This window comes from Camellia sinensis, unplaced genomic scaffold (genome assembly GCF_055761805.1).
Source record: "Camellia sinensis isolate YWXY unplaced genomic scaffold, ASM5576180v1 Unanchor1, whole genome shotgun sequence".
NCBI classification, from domain to species: Eukaryota; Viridiplantae; Streptophyta; class Magnoliopsida; order Ericales; family Theaceae; genus Camellia; species Camellia sinensis.
This window is the reverse complement of record NW_028128987.1, coordinates 32,177,105-32,197,110: the sequence shown is the minus strand read 5'-3', so window position 1 is coordinate 32,197,110 and position 20,006 is coordinate 32,177,105.

The following is a 20,006-nucleotide window of genomic DNA, read 5'->3' as shown; positions in this document are numbered from 1 at the left end:
TAAATAAAAAAGGAAGTTGAATAGAAAAGAAACTTGAATAAAAGAGGTAGTTGAAAATAAATAAAAATGGAAGTTGCGGAAAATTAAAAATGGAAGTTAATTCAAGAAACCACTATACCTTAACGATCTATTTGGAAATAAAATAAAAAAGGAAGTTGAATAAAAAAGTAACTTCAACAAAAATAAAAGTTGAATAAAAAGAAAAATGAAAGTTGCAGAAAATTAAAAATAGAAGTTCATTCAAGAAACCACTATACCTTAACGATCTAATTGGAAATTAAATAAAAAAGGAAGTTGAATAGAAAAGAAACTTGAATAAAAAAGGAAGTTGAAAAAAAATAAAAATGGAGTTTGCAGAAAATTAAAAATGCAAGTAAATTCTAGAAACCACTATACCTTAACGATCTATTCGGAAATTAAATAGAAAATGAAGTAAAATAGAAAAATAACTTGAATAAAAATGGAAGTTGAATAAAAATAAAAATGAAAGTTGCGTAAAATTAAAAATGGAAGTTCAATCCAGAAACCACTATACCTTAACGACCTATTTGGAAATTAAATAAAAAGCATGCTGAATAGAAAAGTAAATTGAATAAAAATGGAAGTTGAAGAAAAAGAAAAATGAAAGTTGCATGAAATTAAAAATGGAAGTTCATTGCAGTAACCACTATACCTTAACGATCTATTTGGAAATTAAATAAAAAAGGAAGTTGAATAGAAACGAAACTTGAATAAAAAAGGAAGTTGAAAAAAAATAAAAATAGAAGTTGCAGAAAATTAAAAATGGAAGTTCATTCAAGAAACCACTATTCCTTAATGATCTATTTGGAAATTAAATAAAAAAGCAAGTTGAATAGAAAAGTAAATTGAATAAAGATGAAAGTTGAAGAAAAAGAAAAAATGAAAGTTGCATGAAATTAAAAATGGAAGTTCAATCCAGAAACCACTATATCTTAACGATCTATTTGGAAATTAAATAAAAAAGCAAGCTGAAGAGAATAGTAAATTGAATAAAAATGGATGTTGAAGAAAAAGAAAAATGAAAGTTGCATAAAATTAAAATTGGAAGTTCATTCCAGAAACCACTATACCTTAACGATCTATTTGGAAATTAAATAACAAACGAAGTTGAATAGAAAAGTAACGTCAATAAAAATAGAAGTTGAATAAAAATAAAAATGGAAGTTGCAGAAAATTAAAAATGGAAGTTCAATCCAGAAACCACTATACCTTAACGATCTATTTGGGAATTAAATAAAAAAGCAAGCTAAATGGAAAAGTTAATTGAATAAAAATGGAAGTTGAAGAAAAAGAAAAATGAAAGTTGCATGAAATTAAAAATGGAAGTTCATTCCAAAACCACTATACGTTATTGATCTGTTTGGAAATTAAATAAAAAAAGGAAGTTGAATAGAAAAGAAACTTGAATAAAAAAGGAAGTTTAAAATAAATAAAAATGGAAGTTGCAGCAAATTAAAAATGAAAGTTAATTCAAGAAACCTATAGCGATCCCGGTTTCCCTTTTTTTTACTTGTTATATCCGGACTTAGGTTCCGTGGAGCTGGTTGTTGAGAGTATGTTGTTTGCACCCTTTAATCCTTATATTGAGTCTTAGGTTGTGTTGGGAAGATTTGGAGCAGGTTGGCTGAGCTTAGGAACCAAGGCTAGTTGCCCAGATTTTGGCTTGTCCGCTCGAGCGGGGGTTTGAGTGCTCGAGCGGGGAATACACCCATCCAGTATGTCCTATGTAGTGTTGGACGCTCGAGCGGGGTATTGGCCGCTCGAGCAGAAGGTTGTGAGTGACGCTTGAGCGGGGACCTGTTTGCAAAAACTTTTGGGAGTGTGCATCCGCCGCTCGAGCGGGAGTTTGGCCGCTCGAGCGGGAGTCTGTGACTGACGCTCGAGCGGGGGTTTCCACGCTCGAGCGGGGCAACTGTTATAAAAATCCGAGACCCGACTTTCTGGATCATTTTTCATCTCCCTTTTGATTCTAAAACCCTAGAACCGTCTTCTCCCTCTCCCCACACACCTTCTCTCTTAGGTTTGATCTACTTAGAGTGTATTTCTACCCTAAGTCCTTTGTTAAAAAGATAGAGTGGGTCGAGGGCTTCCGTTTAATCTGAACAATCTTGGGTTTGGAGCACTTTGGTTTTTCATCATCTTCTCCATTCGAGTTCTTCGCTTCGAGGTAGGGATTTCCTACTCCATATTATAGGTTTTGTTCTAAGTTTTGGTATTTTGATATGTTGGGGGTGTTTGGTAATTTTTGGAAAAACCCTAGTGAACGTAATAACTTAATTTGTATAATTAATATAGGGAAAATTGGGGAATTTGGTTTAATTCTTGAAATTGGGAAATTTTGAGTTTAAATGGTGTAATTTGATAGTTTAATCACTCACCTAAGAGAATATTGCGTTTATGCTTACTAATACATTTATTTCCTGTTTAGAAATAATTGTTTGGGGCTATCGGTGGAGGATAGTCGTGATTGTTGTAGACATGGCATGTGGATTAGGGAAAACTGAAACTAATCGCATTGGTTAAGTCTTTGATTTAGACTGTAGAATTAATATAGAAATTACATGTATTTGATTGTGTATTATATATGGTAAGTGTTTACACATTGTATTGTGTGGGAGGAGATAGGGGATGTACTCCACGGTTTAGGGGAAGATAGGGGATGGACCTCTAAACCGGATTTGTTGGGAGGAGATAGGGGATGGACTCCATTAGCATCACTATTATGTGTGCTTATTGATATTGAAGTGTTTTTACATGTTATTGATACAGCACTAAAATGTGTATCAATCGGGAAGTATGAAGTGTTTTGATATGAGCCTGAGTCTCATTTGTTTTGTTGATATTGGAAGTATTGTGAATATGATATATAGTTCACTGTTGTAAGTGTGGCCAGGTTCTGAGCCATATTGATAATAATGGAAAGTGAAACGTGTCATAGACATTAGTGTCATGAGACTGTATAATGATACAATTGATTATCTTGGTTAACCATCTATTGAATGCTATTGCTTTATTCAATGCTTATATTTGGTTTAGTATATTTCTACTAGGCTATGGCTCACCCTATATGGGAACATCATTTTCAGGTTCAGGTGATAAGCTACCTCTAAGGACTTAGCTTGGAAGGATTCGATTTATGGATTTTGAAGACTTGTCTTTAGTTATTTGTTTTTATTTGAGATTACATGTAAACATTCAAGCCAAGGGCTTAACTTGTTAATGAGTTAGTACTCATTCTTTTGTGTCCAAGTGTTAGCTTGGAAAGATGCAAGCCCTTAGGGTATTTATTTTGATGTTGCATGTGAAGTCTTTCAATAAAAGTACTCTGATGAATAACTCAAATGATTCGTTTTCTCTTATTAATGCATGTTAATGTTATGCATATTATGGGTTTAATTTGGGGGCGTTACAACTTGGTATCAGAGCGTACCGGGTTTGAATACTTTGGGTACGTGGGAAGTGATTAGTATCACAATGGGTTCGTCTCGTTTGATAGAGACTTAGTGAAATGTTATATGCTTATATGATAACATGTTTATGTGATTATGTGGGTATGGAACGTAGTTTCTAGGATGTTAATTGGACCCTTGAGTTTCTAGTAGTCTTGTTGGAAAGGCACTTGATCAATGCTGCTTCCAACCAGAACTATAGTAACGATTCGGGACTATTATCATCCAGGAATGAAATTCGTAGGTGCTTATGTGATTATGTGCTTACGTGGAATGAATTATTGTTGTCCAATGCATTAGGACGCGAGTGTTTAGTTTCGGCACATTTATTAATTGCTAACATCTTTGTTTCCTTTATTAGGATGTCAGGACGAGGACAAGGACGCGGTAGGCGTGGTAGGCCGGGTAGGCAGGAGGTGCCTGTGCCAGAGGAGATTCCGACAGTACAGGAAGGAGTTGGCCAGGCCAATGTGGCCGAGCCAGTAGGCCAGCAGGCTATGGGCGCTTTAGCCCGAGAGATAGCAGGGGCATTCAGGGAGTCAGTAGGCATTCTTAGAGCTGAGAATCAAGCTCAGGTAGTTGTTGCGGATGTTGGACCTGCCTTTCTGAAGAGGGAGTTCTTCCGGTCTAATCCGGATGAATTTGTGGGTAATCCTAAAGAGCCGCTTAAGGCAGATGAATGGCTCGAACAGACAACGAAGACGTTTGAGATGCTTGGCATCGAGGATGAGGGGTTGAAAGTGACCTTGGCATCGTTCCAGCTGAAGGGGGATGCGGGTCAGTGGTGGAAGTTCACAAAGGGTCGTATAGGAGGTACATGGGAGGCTTTTGTAAATGCTTTCCAGGAGAAGTTTTTATCTCCAACTGTCAGAGAAAAGCTGAGAGACCAGTTTTGTCAGCTTAAGCAGTCGAGTTCTTCAGTGGCCGAGTTTGAGGCTGCATTTACTAGTTTATCCAAGTTTGCACCTGAGTTGGTGGCGTCTGAGGAACGCCGTTGTATTGAGTTTGAGAAGAAGTTGAGGCGTGGCCTCAAGCTGAGAGTTGGAGGAACTATGATTCGGGATTATGGGCGTACGGTTGATGCTGCAGCCCATATGGAGATCATGATGCAGGAGGAGGAGGAAGGGCAGAAAGGCTCCAAGAGGAGTCAGGATGGCCAGCGTGATGGAAGGAGACAGAGAGGTTTCACTCCTCAACAGTCTCAGAGTAGCTTTTCTAGATCGACTTTTCCAGTGCCAAGTGCAGGTTCTGGGAAAGGCAGTCAAGGAGACATTACCTGTTTCAAGTGTGGCCAGCTGGGCCACAAGTCTCCAGTTTGCCCGCAGAGGGGAGGAGTACAGAGAGCAGCATCTTCTTCGGCTCGATCTCAGAGCGAGAGTCAGGGTAGAGGCCAGCCACTCTCTTGTTTTCAGTGCGGCCAGGCAGGGCATATGACGAGGTTTTGCCCGCAGTTGAGTGGCACATCTGATGCATCTGGTTTGAGGCAGATTCATAGTCATCAGCCAGCTCAGTCAGTTCAGGCCTCAAGGGCCAATCAGGGGGCTTCATCGTCCCAGTCGATGTAGCAATCTTATGCTCCTAGGGGTGAGCAGGTTGATCAGAGGTCGTCTGGGCGCGTGTATGGTGTTACCGCGCAGGATCTTGTACCGGCTCCATCTGTTGTGAGAGGTACTTTCTTGTTTTGCAACTCGGTTGCTAATGTTTTGATTGATACGGGTGCATCTCATTCCTTTGTGTCTACTGCATTTGCATCTGTTTTGGAGTTGGAGTTAGCACAGTTAGCATCTCCTATTTGTGTAATGTCACCTCTTGGGGGTGAATTGATCTTGAAACAAGGTGTTAGGGGTTGTGATATAGAGGTCGACTATCATAGACTTCCGTTTCCTTTTGTAGTTATGCCCATGAAGGGCTTCGATGTTATTTTGGGTATGGACAGGTTATCGTCATACCGGGCAGTTATTGATTGCTACAGTCAGAGGGTCACTTGTTGTACCGTAGGCGGGGAGTGTTTTCATTTTCTGGGGGACCGGATTGGTAGTATTTTGCCACCGGGATGTGATTCACGAGGGCAGAGTGAGCTTAGTGGTCTACTTGCTAGCCTTTTGAGTAGTGAGTGTGATGAGACCCAGATTGTATTGCCAAGGGTGGTTTGTGAGTACTCGGACGTCTTTCCCGAGGATCTTGTTGGTTTGCCACCGCATCGAGAGATTGAGTTCTCTATTGACCTAGTGCCTGGCACGGCGCCAATTTCTATGGCACCTTACCGTTTTGCCCCAGCTGAGTTAGTTGAGTTGAAGATTCAGCTCCAGGAGTTGCTAGATAAGGGCTATATTCGTCCTAGTGTTTCGCCGTGGGGAGCACCAGCCCTCTTTGTTAAAAAGAAAGGTGGTGCTTTGAGACTTTGTATCGATTACCGAAAATTGAATCGGGCTACGGCTAAGAATAAGTACCCTATGCCTCGTATAGATGATCTGTTCAATCAGTTGAAGGGTTCTCGTTGTTTCTCGAAGATAGACTTGAGATCGGGTTATCATCAGTTGAGAGTCAGGGAGGAGGATATTCCGAAGACGGCATTCCGTACGCGGTATGGCCACTATGAATTTTTGGTGATGCCATTTGGGCTCACCAATGCACCGGCAGTGTTTATGGATTTGATGAACCGGATATTCCGGGAATTTCTAGATCGTTTTGTAGTCGTCTTCGTGGACGACATTCTGATCTATTCACCTTCGGAGGAGGAGCACAAGGAACACTTGAGAGTGGTGCTTGAGTTACTTAGAGCCCATAAGCTTTATGCTAAGTTTGGGAAGTGTGAGTTCTGGCTAGAATAGGTGAAGTTCTTAGGCCATGTAGTTTCTGGGGAAGGGGTGTCTGTTGATACATCCAAGACGAAGGCAGTGCAAGATTGGGCATAGCCTAAGAGTATGTTTGAGATACGCAGTTTTCTGGGATTAGCTGGGTATTATCGCCGGTTTGTGAAGGATTTCTCCAGGTTAGCTTCGCCTTTGACTAGATTGACTCAGAAGGGAGTCAAATTTGTTTGGAGTGAGACTTGTGAAAAGTCGTTCCAGGAGTTGAAAGTTAGACTGACCACAGCTCCAGTCTTGATTATTCTGGAGAGAGGGTTGGGTTATGCAGTCTATTGTGACGCCTCACGAGAGGGTCTGGGTTGTGTGTTGATGCAAGAGGGGAAAGTGGTTGCCTATGGCTCACGTCAGTTGAAAATTCACGAGAAGAATTATCCTACGCATGATTTAGAGTTAGCAGCTGTGATATTTTCCTTGAAGATTTGGAGGCATTATCTTTACGGTGAGAGGTTCAAGGTATTCTTGGATCATAAGAGTCTGAAATATCTGTTCACACAGAAAGACTTGAACTTGAGGCAGAGGAGGTGGATGGAGTTCATTGAGGATTATGACTTCGAGTTGCATTATCATCCGGGAAAGGCCAATGTGGTGGCCGACGCCCTTAGCAGGAAACCTGTTGGTGACATAGCTAGTGTAGCCATTCGGGAGTGGAAGATGTTGGGTGCACTTGGGGAGTTTGATTTGCTTCTGGGCGAATCCGTTGAGGCTGCAGCCTTGTTTTCTGTTGTTGTGCAGCCTACACTTGTGACTCGAGTGTTAGAGGCTCAGAGGGGTGACCTTGAGGTAGAATCCCTCCGAGAGAAGATCTCCAGTGGGAAGGTTGAGAAGGGTTTGACGGTGTATTCCGACCTGAGTGTGAGATACCGAGACCGTCTGTTTGTGCCGGAGTCTTGCCGAGAGGAGGTACTCTTAGAGTTTCATCATTCGCGCTTTGTAGTGCATCCGGGAGGCACTAAGATGTATCGAGATTTGGGTCGCCAGTTTTGGTGGCGGGGTATGAAGAGAGATGTGGCAGCTTTCGTGTCTAAGTGCCTTACTTGTCAGCAAGTGAAGGCCGAACATCAGAGGCCAGCGGGTTTGTTGCAACCCTTGCCTATTGCCGAGTGGAAGTGGGAGCATGTCACTATGGACTTTGTTGTAGGTCTTCCGAGGACTCAGCGAGGTAGTGACGCTATTTGGGTGGTTGTAGACCGGTTGACTAAGTCGGCGCACTTCATTTCTATGCGTGTGAGAGATTCAGTAGATCATCTTGCCGACTTGTATATTCGGGACATAGTGAGGTTGCACGGAATTCCGGTGACGATCGTCTCCGATAGGGACCCTCGTTTTACTGCCAGATTGTGGCAGAGCTTGCAGAGTGCCTTAGGCACTAAGTTGACCTTTAGCACAACTTATCATCCTCAGACTGATGGGCAGTCTGAGCGTACTATTCAGATCCTTGAGGATATGCTTCGGGGTTGTGTTCTTGACTTTAGCGGGTCGTGGGAGAGGCACTTGCCATTAGTGGAGTTTGCCTACAACAACAGTTTCCAGTCTAGTATCGGTATGGCACCATTTGAGGCCTTGTATGGCCGACCGTGTAGATCTCCTGTTTGTTGGGCCGAGGTGGGTGATGCACCTCTGTTGGGTCCGGAGTTAGTGAGGGAAACGACGGAGAAAGTTGAGCTTATCCGTAAGAGGCTTGTTGCAGCCCAGAGTCGTCAGAAATCTTATGCCGACCGTAGGAGGAGACCTTTGGTGTTTGAGATGGGTGATCATGTCTTTCTGAAGATATCACCAAGGCGGGGATTGATGAGGTTGGGAAGAGCGGGAAGTTGTCCCCTCGGTTCGTTGGTCCTTTTGAGATCCTTGAGAGGATTGGCGAGGCTGCTTATCGTTTAGCTTTACCACCGCAGTTGTCCGGAGTACATGACGTGTTTCATGTGAGTATGCTTCGGAAGTATGAGCCGGATCCATCACATGTGTTGGATTGGACCGATTTAGTAGTTGACGAGGATGTCTCGTATGAGGAGAGACCGGTTAGGGTCTTCGATAAGCAGGATCAAGTTTTACGAGGCAAAACCATCCCTTTGGTAAAAGTTCTGTGGAAGCATCACGGAGTGGAGGAAGCCACTTGGGAACGTGAGTTGGAAGTCTGCGAGAAATATCCGGATCTGTTTGTAGATGCTTGAGCATATGTTGTTTACTTGTAATATTGAGCCTTAAGTGTATTGAATATAACTTAGGTTGTGAAACATGGTTTATGTTTTTGGTTGATGGAAGTATTTTGAAACTTGCCTTATAATGGAAGTTTAATGGAATATTGTGTATGTAGAAAATATTGTTGAATTGAAAGGAAACGCATATTGATAATACAAATTGAAATATATGTTGTTTTATATATTGCGAGATGCCTCTTGATCAAAGATGGAATGACTGGTATTGGGTCAGATTGTTTAAATATCGTAATGTCATATTGTGGAAATTAAGGAAAACCGGTTTTTTTTTTTTTTGAAAACTTATGCTTAATTTCGGGGACGAAATTCTTTAAGGGGGGGAGGTTATAGCGATCCCGGTTTCCCTTTTTTTTACTTGTTATATCCGGACTTAGGTTCCGTGGAGCTGGTTGTTGAGAGTATGTTGTTTGCACCCTTTAATCCTTATATTGAGTCTTGGGTTGTGTTGGGAAGATTTGGAGCAGGTTGGTTAAGCTTAGGAACCAAGGCTAGTTGCCCAGATTTTGGCTTGTCCGCTCGAGTGGGGGTTTGAGCGTTCGAGAGGGGAATACACCCATCCAGTATGTCCTATGTAGTGTTGGACGCTTGAGCGGGGTATTGGCCGCTCGTGCGGGAGGTTGTGAGTGACGCTCGAGCAGGGAGTTGGGCGCTCGAGCGGGGACCTGTCTGCAAAAACTTCTGGGAGTGTGCATCCGCCGCTCGAGCGGGAGTTTGGCCGCTCGAGCGGGAGTCTGTGACTGACGCTCGAGCGGGGGTTTCCATGCTCGAGTGGGGCAACTGTTATAAAAATCCGAGACCCGACTTTCTGGATCATTTTTCATCTCCCTTTTGATTCTAAAACCCTAGAACCGTCTTCTCCCTCTCCCTACACACCTTCTCTCTTAGGTTTGATCTACTTAGAGTGTATTTCTACCCTAAGTCCTTTGTGAAAAAGATAGAGTGGGTCGAGGGCTTCCGTTTAATCTGAACAATCTTGGGTTTGGAGCACTTTGGTTTTTCGTCATCTTCTCCATTTGAGTTCTTCGCTTCGAGGTAGGGATTTCCTACTCCATATTATAGGTTTTGTTCTACGTTTTGGTATTTTGATATGTTGGGGGTGTTTGGTAATTTTTGGAAAAACCCTAGTGAACGTAATAAATTAATTTGTATAATTAATATAGGGAAAATTGGGGAATTTGGTTTAATTCTTGAAATTGGGAAATTTTGAGTTTAAATGGTGTAATTTGATAGTTTAATCACTCACCTAAGAGAATATTGCGTTTATGCTTACTAATACATTTATTTCCTGTTTAGAAATAATTGTTTAGGGCTATCGGTGGAGGATAGTCGTGATTGTTGTAGACATGGCATGTGGATTAGGGAAAACTGAAACTAATCGCATTGGTTAAGTCTTTGATTTAGACTGTAGAATTAATATAGAAATTACATGTATTTGATTGTGTATTATATATGGTAAGTGTTTACACATTGTATTGTGTGGGAGGAGATAGGGGATGTACTCCACGGTTTAGGGGAAGATAGGGGATGGACCTCTAAATCGGATTTGTTGGGAGGAGATAGGGGATGGACTCCATTAGCATCACTATTATGTGTGCTTATTGATATTGAAGTGTTTTTACATGTTATTGATACATCACTAAAATGTGTATCAATCAGGAAGTATGAAGTGTTTTGATATGAGCCTGAGTCTCATTTGTTTTGTTGATATTGGAAGTATTGTGAATATGATATATAGTTCACTGTTGTAAGTGTGGCCAGGTTCTGAGCCATATTGATAATAATGGAAAGTGAAATGTGTCATAGACATTAGTGTCATGAGACTGTATAATGATACAATTGATTATCTTGGTTAACCATCTATTGAATGCTATTGCTTTATTCAATGCTTATATTTGGTTTAGCATATTTCTACTGGGCTGTGGCTCACCCTATATGGGAACATCATTTTCAGGTTCAGGTGATAAGCTACCTCCAAGGACTTAGCTTGGAAGGATTCGATTTATGGATTTTGAAGACTTGTCTTTAGTTATTTGTTTTTATTTTAGATTACATGTAAACATTCAAGCCAAGGGCTTAACTTGTAAATGAATTAGTACTCATTCTTTTGTGTCCAAGTGTTAGCTTGGAAAGATCTAAGCCCTTAGGGCATTTATTTTGATGTTGCATGTGATGTCTTTCAATAAAAGTACTCTGATGAATAACTCAAATGATTCGTTTGCTCTTATTAATGCATGTTAATGTTATGTATATTATGGGTTTAATTTGGGGGCGTTACAAAACCACTATACCTTAACGATCTAATTGGAAATTAAATTAAAAAGGAAGTAAAATAGAAAAATAACTTGAATAAAAATGGAAGTTGAAGAAAAATAAAAATGAAAGTTGCGTAAAATTAAAAATGGAAGTTCAATCCAGAAACCACAATACCATAACGATCTATTTGGAAATTAAATAAAAAAGCAAGCTGAATAGAAAAGTAAATTGAATAAAAATGGAAGTTGAAGAAAAAGAAAAATGAAAGTTACATGAAATTAAAAATGGTAGTTCATTCCAGAAACCACTATACCTTAACGATCTATTTGGAAAATAAATAAAAAAGGAAGTTGAATAGAAAAATAACTTGAATAAAAATAAAAATAGAGGTTGCAGAAAATTAAAAATGGAAGTTCATTCAAGAAACCATTATACCTTAACGATCTATTTGGAAATTAAATAAAAAAAGAAGTTGAATAGAAAAGAAAGATGAATAAAAAAAGGGGTTGAAAAAAAATAAAAATGGAAGTTGCAGAAAATTAAAAATGGAAGTTCATTCAAGAAACCACTATACCTTAACGATCTATTAGGAAACTAAATAAAAAAGCAAGCTGAATAGAAAAGTAAATTGAATAAAAATGAAAGTTGAAGAAAAAGAAAAATGATAGTTGCACGAAACTAAAAATGAAAGTTCATTCAAGAAACCACTATACCTTAACGATCTATTTGGAAATTAAATAAAAAAGCAAGCAGAATAGAAAAGTAAATTGAATAAAAATGGAAGTTGAAGAAAAAGAAAAATGAAAGTTGCTTGAAATTAAAAATGGAAGTTCATTCCAGAAACCACTATACTTTAACGATCTATTTGGAAATTAAATAAAAAAGGAAGTTGATTAGAAAAGATACTTGAACAAAAAAGGAAGTAGAAAAAAAATAAAAATGGAAGTTGCGGAAAATTAAAAATGGAAGTTCATTCAAGAAACCACTATACCTTCACGATCTGTTTGGAAATTAAATAAAAAAGCAAGTTGAATAGAAAAGTAAATTGAATAAAAATGGAAGTTGAATAAAAAGAAAAATGAAAGTTGCATGAAATTAAAAATGGAAGTTCATTCAAGAAACCACTATACCTTAACGATTTATTTGGAAACTAAATAAAAAAGCAAGCTGAAAAGAAAAGTAAATTGAATAAAAATGAAAGTTGTAGAAAAGGAAAAATGAAAGTTGCACGAAACTAAAAATGGAAGTTCATTACTATACCTTGACGATCTATTTGGAAATTAAATAAAAAAGGAAGTTGAATAGAAAAGAAACTTGAATAAAAGAGGAAGTTTATAGCGATCCCGGCTTTCCCTTTCGTGCTTAACTTTAATCCGGATTCGGTTTCGTAAGAGTGCTGCTGTCTTATCCTCTTTCTATTTATTTCTCTTTGTGTTCGAGCTTTGGGTTGTGTTGGGCAAGTTGGGAATAAGTTGGTCGTGTTTTAAAACGTAAAGTCTTTCCCAGTTTTTGGTCTCTCCGCTCGAGCGGCGCTTTTGACGCTCGAGCGGGACTCTGTTGTTGCTGGTCCACTCGAGCGGAGGTGTTGGCGCTCAAACGGGGAAATCACCCATCCAGTATTTCGTCTGCAGTGGTAGACGCTCGAGCGGGGGATCGGCTGCGCAAGCGGGAGTTTGTGTCTGACGCTTGAGCGAGGAGTTTGACGCTCGAGCGGGCACCATGTTTGTAAAAGTTCTGGGAGCGTGCATCCGCCGCTCGAGCAGGGGATTGGACGCTCGAACGGGATCTGTGAGTGACGCTCGAGCGGGGATTTTGCCGCTCGAGCGGGGCGACTTTTATATAAAGCCGAGATCCGACCTTTTTGTTCACTTTTCAACATCTTTTCTCTCTCTTACTTTTCCAAAAAGGTATTTTGAGAGTTCCTCTCACTAAAACCCTAACTTCTCTCTTAGGATTGATCTAGTAGGAGTGTTTTCTCACCTTGGGCCTTTACAAAAGTTGTGTTGATCGTCGAGGGCTATCTTTTAATCTGAAAATTTCAGGATTTGGAGCATTTCCGTTTCTTCATCTTCTTCGTTGCGTCCCATCATTCGAGGTAGGGATAACCTACTCCATCTTATGAACTTTGTCTTTAAATTTTAGCATTTTGACATGTTGGGGGATGTTGGGAAATTTTGAGAAAGTTTGGGCCTTTGTGTAATTTTACAAAAGTTGGGGTTTTAAATATATAAACCTTTATGCATGTTAGGCATAGAGAAATGAGATTAATGTTGGGACATTGATGGAAATGAAACCTTAGGGTTGTTTTGTGAATTATGGTAATTTGCCCTAATTGGTTTAATTAATTAATGCATATAATTAATTGAAGAAAGCGAGGAATTGAATTGAGAATGTTGAAATTGGGAATGTATGGGATTAAAGAGTGTAGACAAATCATTTGTTGCTCACCTAATTGGAATGTTGATATATTATCCATTTGTGCATTTATTTCCTATTTAGAAATAATTGCCTTGGGCTACCGATGGAGGGTAGTATTGATTGTTGTAGACAATGCATGATGATTAGGCAAACTAAAACTAATCAATCGGATGTGTCATAGAGTATAACGGTTGATAGAATACATTAACTTTATGTGTTGAGTGATTGTGTATATGACTAATGTGTTTATATGCATTATGTGTAGACGGTTGATAGAATACATTAACTTTATGTATTGATCGATGTGTATATGATTCTGTGTTTATATGCATTGCTTGTGTAGAGGAGGAGATGGGGGATGTACTCCGCGGTTTAGGGGAAGATGGGGGATGTACCTCTAAACCGGATAGGATTGGGAGGAGATGGGGGATGAACTCCGTAGATACAGCTCATATGCTTGTCTAGAAAAGTGAAGATACAGCTCATATGCTTATCTTTGTGAAGTGTAGATACAGCTCATATGCTTGTCTAGTGAAGTGTGGATGCAGCTAATATGCTTATCTGTTGATGTGTAATATGCTTATCTATTGGAATGTTGATATAGCTCATATGCTTATCTGTTGTAGTAGTGATATAGCTCATATGCTTATCTATTGAAAAGATTGTTTGATTTGATATAGCACTACAATGTATATCATCATCGTTTGTGAAGTATGGAAGTAGTTTAGGTGTTATTGATGCAACACCAAAATGTGTATCCAACGTGAATTTTGAAAATGTTCTAGTGATGAACTGTAATCTCATCAAAATGTTTTGGCCAGAGTACTGAGCCCTGTTTTCAAACCCAAAGTTGAACAAGAAATGAAAAGTGAATTGTAACGTAGGCTTGGTTGTCATGGAATTGAAATAAGATGTAAATGGAAGTGTAAGTATCGACCATCTATCAGTTGCTAATCTTTTAATCATTGTTCATAGTTGGTTTAGTATATCTCTGCTGGGTTGTGGCTCACCCTATATGGGAACATCATTTTCAGGTACAGGTAGCATGCCACCTCTGAGGACATAGCTTGGGAGGCTAGGGGGCAAACATACGTTTGTTGCCTTATTTTCCTTTTGATATATTACATGTAAGTTCAAGCCAAGGGCTTAATGTGTAACCGAGTCAATACTCTCTTTTGTAACCAAATGTTGACTTGGAAAGCGGTAAGCCCGTAGGGCATTTACTTTTGTTGTTAACGTGTAATACTTTTGTAATGAAGTACTCTGATATATTGAGGAAATGTGGATCTTTTATATATAAATGTATGTTTATATTGATGGGTTTAATGTTATTATTTTGAGGGCGTTACATAAAAGTTATTATATATAAATATATGTTTATAAATGTATGAAAGTTGCATGAAATTAAAAATGGAAGTTCATTCAAGAAACCACTATACCTTAACGATCTATTTGGAAACTAAATAAAAAAGCAAGACGAATAGAAAATTAAATTGAATAAAAATGGAAGTTGAAGAAAAAGAAAAATGAAAGTTGCATGAAATTAAAAATGGAAGTTCATTCCAAAAACCACTATACCATAACGATCCATTTGGAAATTAAATAAAAATGGAAGTTGAATAGAAAAGTAACTTCAATAAAAATAGAAGCTGAATAAAAATAAAAACGGTAGTTGCAGAAAATTAAAAATGGAAGTTCATTCAAGAAATCACCATACCTTAACGATCTATTTGGAAATTAAATAAAAAAGCAAGTTGAATAGAAAAGTAAATTGAATAAAAATGGAAGTTGAAGAAAAAGAAAAATGAAAGTTGCATGAAATTAAAAATGGAAGTTCAATCCAGAAACCACTATACCTTAACGATCTATTAGGAAATTAAATAAAAAAGGAAATACAATAGAAAAATAACTTGAATAAAAATGGAAGTTGAATAAAAAAAAAAATGAAAGTTGCGTAAAATTAAAAATGGAAGTTCAATCTAGAAACCACTATACCGTAACGACCTATTTGGAAATTAAATAAAAAAGCAAGCTGAATAGAAAAGTAAATTGAATAAAAATAGAAGTTGAAGAAAAAGAAAAATGAAAGTTGCATGAAATTAAAAATGCAAGTTCATTCCAGAAACCACTATACCTTAACGATCTATTTGGAAATTAAATAAAAAAGGAAGTTGAAAAAAAATAAAAATGGAAGTTGCAGAAAATTAAAAATGGAAGTTAATTCAAGAAACCACCATACCATAACGATCTATTTAGAAATTAAAGAAAAAAGCAAGTTGAATAGAAAAGTAAATTGAATACAAATGGAAGTTGAAGAAAAAGAAAAATGAAAGTTGCATGAAATTAAAATTGGAAGTTCATTCAAGAAACCACTATACCTTAACGATCTATTTGGAAACTAAATAAAAAAAGCAAGCTGAATAGAAAAAGTAAATTGAATAAAAATGGAAGTTGAGTAAAAATAAAAATGAAAGTTGCGTAAAATTAAAAATGGAAGTTCAATCCAGAAACCACTATACCTTAACGATCTATTTCGAAATTAAATAAAAAAGGAAGTTGAATAAAAAAAGAAGTTGAACAAAAATAAAAATGGAAGTTGCAGAAAATTAAAAATTGAAGTTCATTCAAGAAACCACTATACCTTAACGATCTATTTGGAAATTAAATAAAAAATCAAGTTGAATAGAAAAGTAAATTGAATAAAAATGGAAGTTGAAGAAAAAGAAAAATCAAAGTTGCATGAAATTAAAAATGGAAGTTCAATCCAGAAACCACTATACCTTCTCGATCTATTTGGAAATTAAATAAAAAAGCAAGCTGAATAGAAAAATAAATTGCATAAAAATGGATGTTGAAGAAAAAGAAAAATGAAAGTTGCATAATATTAAAATTGGAAGTTCATTCCAGAAACCACTATATCTTAACGATCTATTTGGAAATTAAATAAAAAGGAAGTTGAATACAAAAGTAACTTCAATAAAAATAGAAGTTGAATAAAAATAAAAATGGAAGTTGCAGAAAATTAAAAATGGAAGTTCATTCAAGAAACCACTATACCTTAACGATCAATTTGGAAATTAAATAAAAAAGGAATTTGAATAGAAAAGAAACTTGAATAAAAAAGGAAGTTGAAAAAACATAAAAATGGAAGTTGCAGAAAATTAAAAATGCAAGTTAATTTAAGAAACCACTATACCTTAACGATCTATTTGGAAATTATATAAAAAAAGGATGTAAAATAGAAAAATAACTTGAATAAAAATAAAAATTAAAGTTGTGTAAAATTAAAAATGGACGTTCAATCCAGAAACCACTATACCTTAACGATCTATTTGGAAATTAAATAAAAAAGCAAGCTGAATATAAAAGTAAATTGAATAGAAATGGAAGTTGACGAAAAAGAAAAATGAAAGTTGCATAAAATTAAAAATAGAAGTTCATTCCAGAAACCACTATACGTTAACGATCTATTTGGAAATTAAATAAAAAAGGAACTTGAATAGAAAAGAAACTTGAATAAAAAAAGAAGTTGAAAATAAATAAAAACGGAAGTTGCAGAAAATTAAAAATGGAAGTTAATTCAAGAACCACTATACCTTAACGATCTATTTGGAAATTAAATAAAAAAGGAAGTAAAATAGAAAAATAACTTGAATAAAAATGGAAGTTCAAGAAAAATAAAAATGAAAGTTGCGTAAAATTAAAAATGGAAGTTCAATCCAGAAACCACTACACCTTAACGATCTATTTGGAAATTAAATAAAAAAGCAAGCTGAATAGAAAAGTAAATTGAATAAAAATAGAAGTTGAAGAAAAAGAAAAATGAAAGTTGCATGAAATTAAAAATGGAAGTTCATTCCAGAAACCACTATACCTTAACGATCTATTTGGAAATTAAATAAAAAAGGAAGTTGACTAGAAAAGAAACTTGAATAAAAAAGGGAGTTGAAAAAAAATAAAAATGAAAGTTGCAGAAAATTAAAAATGGAAGTTCATTCAAGAAACCACCATACCTTAATGATCTATTTGGAAATTAAAGAAAAAAGCAAGTTGAGTAGCAAATTGAATAAAAATGGAAGTTGAAGAAAAAGAAAAATGAAAGTTGCATGAAATTAAAAATGGAAGTTCATTCAAGAAACCACTATACCTTAACGATCTATTTGGAAACTAAATAAAAAAAGCAAGCTGAATAGAAAAAGTAAATTGAATAAAAATGGAAGTTGAGTAAAAATAAAAATGAAAGTTGCGTAAAATTAAAAATGGAAGTTCAATCCAGAAACCACTATACCTTAACGACCTATTAGGAAATTAAATAAAAAAGCAAGTTGATTAGAAAAGAAACTTGAACAAAAAAGGAAGTTGAAAAAAAATAAAAATGGAAGTTCCAGAAAATTAAAAATTGCAGTTCATTCAAGAAACCACAATACCTTAACGATCTATTTGGAAATTAAATAAAAAAACAAGTTGAATAGAAAAGTAAATTAAATAAAAATGGGAGTTAACAAAAAGAAAAATGAAAGTTGCATGAAATTAAAAATGGAAGTTCAATCCAGAAACTACTATACCTTAACGATCTATTTGAAAATTAAATAAAAAAGCAAGCTGAATAGAAAAGTAAATTGAATAAAAATGGATGTTGAAGAAAAAGAAAAATGAAAGTTGCCGAAAATTAAAATTGGATGTTCATTCCAGAAACCACTATACCTTAACGATCTATTTGGAAATTAAATAAAAAAGGAAGTTGAATAGAAAAATAACTTCAATAAAAATAGAAGTTGAATAAAAGTAAAAATGGAAGTTGCAGAAAATTAAAAATGGAAGTTCATTCAAGAAACCACTATACCTTAACGATCAATTTGGAAATTAAATAAAAAAGGAAGTTGAATAGAAAAGAAATTTGAATAAAGAAGGAAGTTGAAAAAAAATAAAAATGGAAGTTGCAGAAAATTAAAAATGCAAGTTAATTCAAGAAACCACTATACCTGAACGATCTATTTGGAAATTAAATAAAAAAGGAAGTAAAATAGAAAAATAACTTGAATAAAAACAAAAATGAAAGTTGCGTAAAATTAAAAATGGACGTTCAATCCAGAAACCACTATACCTTAACGATCTATTTGGAAATTAAATAAAAAAGCAAGCTGAATAGAAAAGTAAATTGAATAAAAATGGAAGTTGAAGAAAAAGAAAAATGAAAGTTGCATGAAATTAAAAATGGAAGTTCATTCTAGGAACCACTATACGTTAACGATCTATTTGGAAATTAAATAAAAAAGGAACTTGAATAGAAAAGAAACTTGAATAAAAAAGGAAGTTCAAAATAAATAAAAATGGAAGTTGCAAAAAATTAAAAATGGAAGTTAATTCAAAAAACCACTATACCTTAACGATCTATTTGGAAATTAAATAAAAAAGGAAGTAAAATAGAAAAATAACTTGAATAAAAACGGAAGTTGAAGAAAAATAAAAATGAAAGTTGCGTAAAATTAAAAATGGAAGTTCAATCCAGAAACTACTATACCTTAACGATCTATTTGGAAATTAAATAAAAAAAGCAAGCTGAATAGAAAAGTAAATTGAATAAAAATGGAAGTTGAAGAAAAAGAAAAATGAAAGTTGCATGAAATTAAAAATGGAAGTTCATTCTAGAAACCACTATACCTTAACGATCTATTTGGAAAATAAATAAAAAAGGAAGTAGAATAGAAAAATAACTTGAATAAAAATAGAAGTTGAATAAAAATAAAAATAGAAGTTGCGGAAAATTAAAAATGGATGTTCCTTCAAGAAACCACTATACCTTAACGATCTATTTGGAAATTAAATAAAAAAAGAAGTTGAATAGAAAATAAGCATGAATAAAAAAGGAGGTTGGAAAAAAATAAAAATGGAAGTTGAAGAAAATTAAAAATGGAAGTTCATTCAAGAAACCACTATACCTTAACGATCTGTTTGGAAATTAAATAAAAAAAGAAGTAAAATAGAAAAATAACTTGAATAAAAATGGAAGTTGAATGAAAATAAAAATGAAAGTTGCATAAAATTAAAAATGGAAGTTCAATCTAGAAACCACTATACCTTAACGATCTATTTGGAAATTAAATAAAAAAGCAAGCAGAATAGAAAAGTAAATTCGATAAAAATGGAAGTTGAAGAAAAAGACAAATGAAAGTTGCATGAAATTAAAAATGGAAGTTCATTCCAGAAACCACTATACCTTAACGACCTATTTGGAAATTATATACAAAAGGAGGTTGATTAGAAAAGAAACTTGAATAAAAAAGGAAGTAGAAAAAAAATAAAAATGGAAGTTGTAGAAAATTAAAATGGAAGTTCATTCAAGAAACCACTATACCTTAACGATCTATTTGGAAATTAAATAAAAAAGCAAGTTGAATTGAAAAATAAATTGAATAAAAATGGAAGTTGAAGAAAAAGAAAAATGAAAGTTGCATGAAATTAAAAATGGAAGTTCATTCTAGAAACCACTATACATTAACGATCTATTTGGAAATTAAATAAAAAAGGAAGTTGACTAGAAAAGAAACTTGAATAAAAAAGGAAGGTGAAAAAAAATAAAAATGGAAATTGCAGAAAATTAAAAATGGAAGTTCATTCAAGAAACCACTATACCTTAACGATCTATTTGGAAATTAAATAAAAAAGCAAGCTGAATAGAAATGTAAATTGAATAAAAATGGAAGTTGAAGAAAAAGAAAAATGAAAGTTGCATGAAATTAAAAATGGAAGTTCATTCAAGAAACCACTATACCTTAACGGTC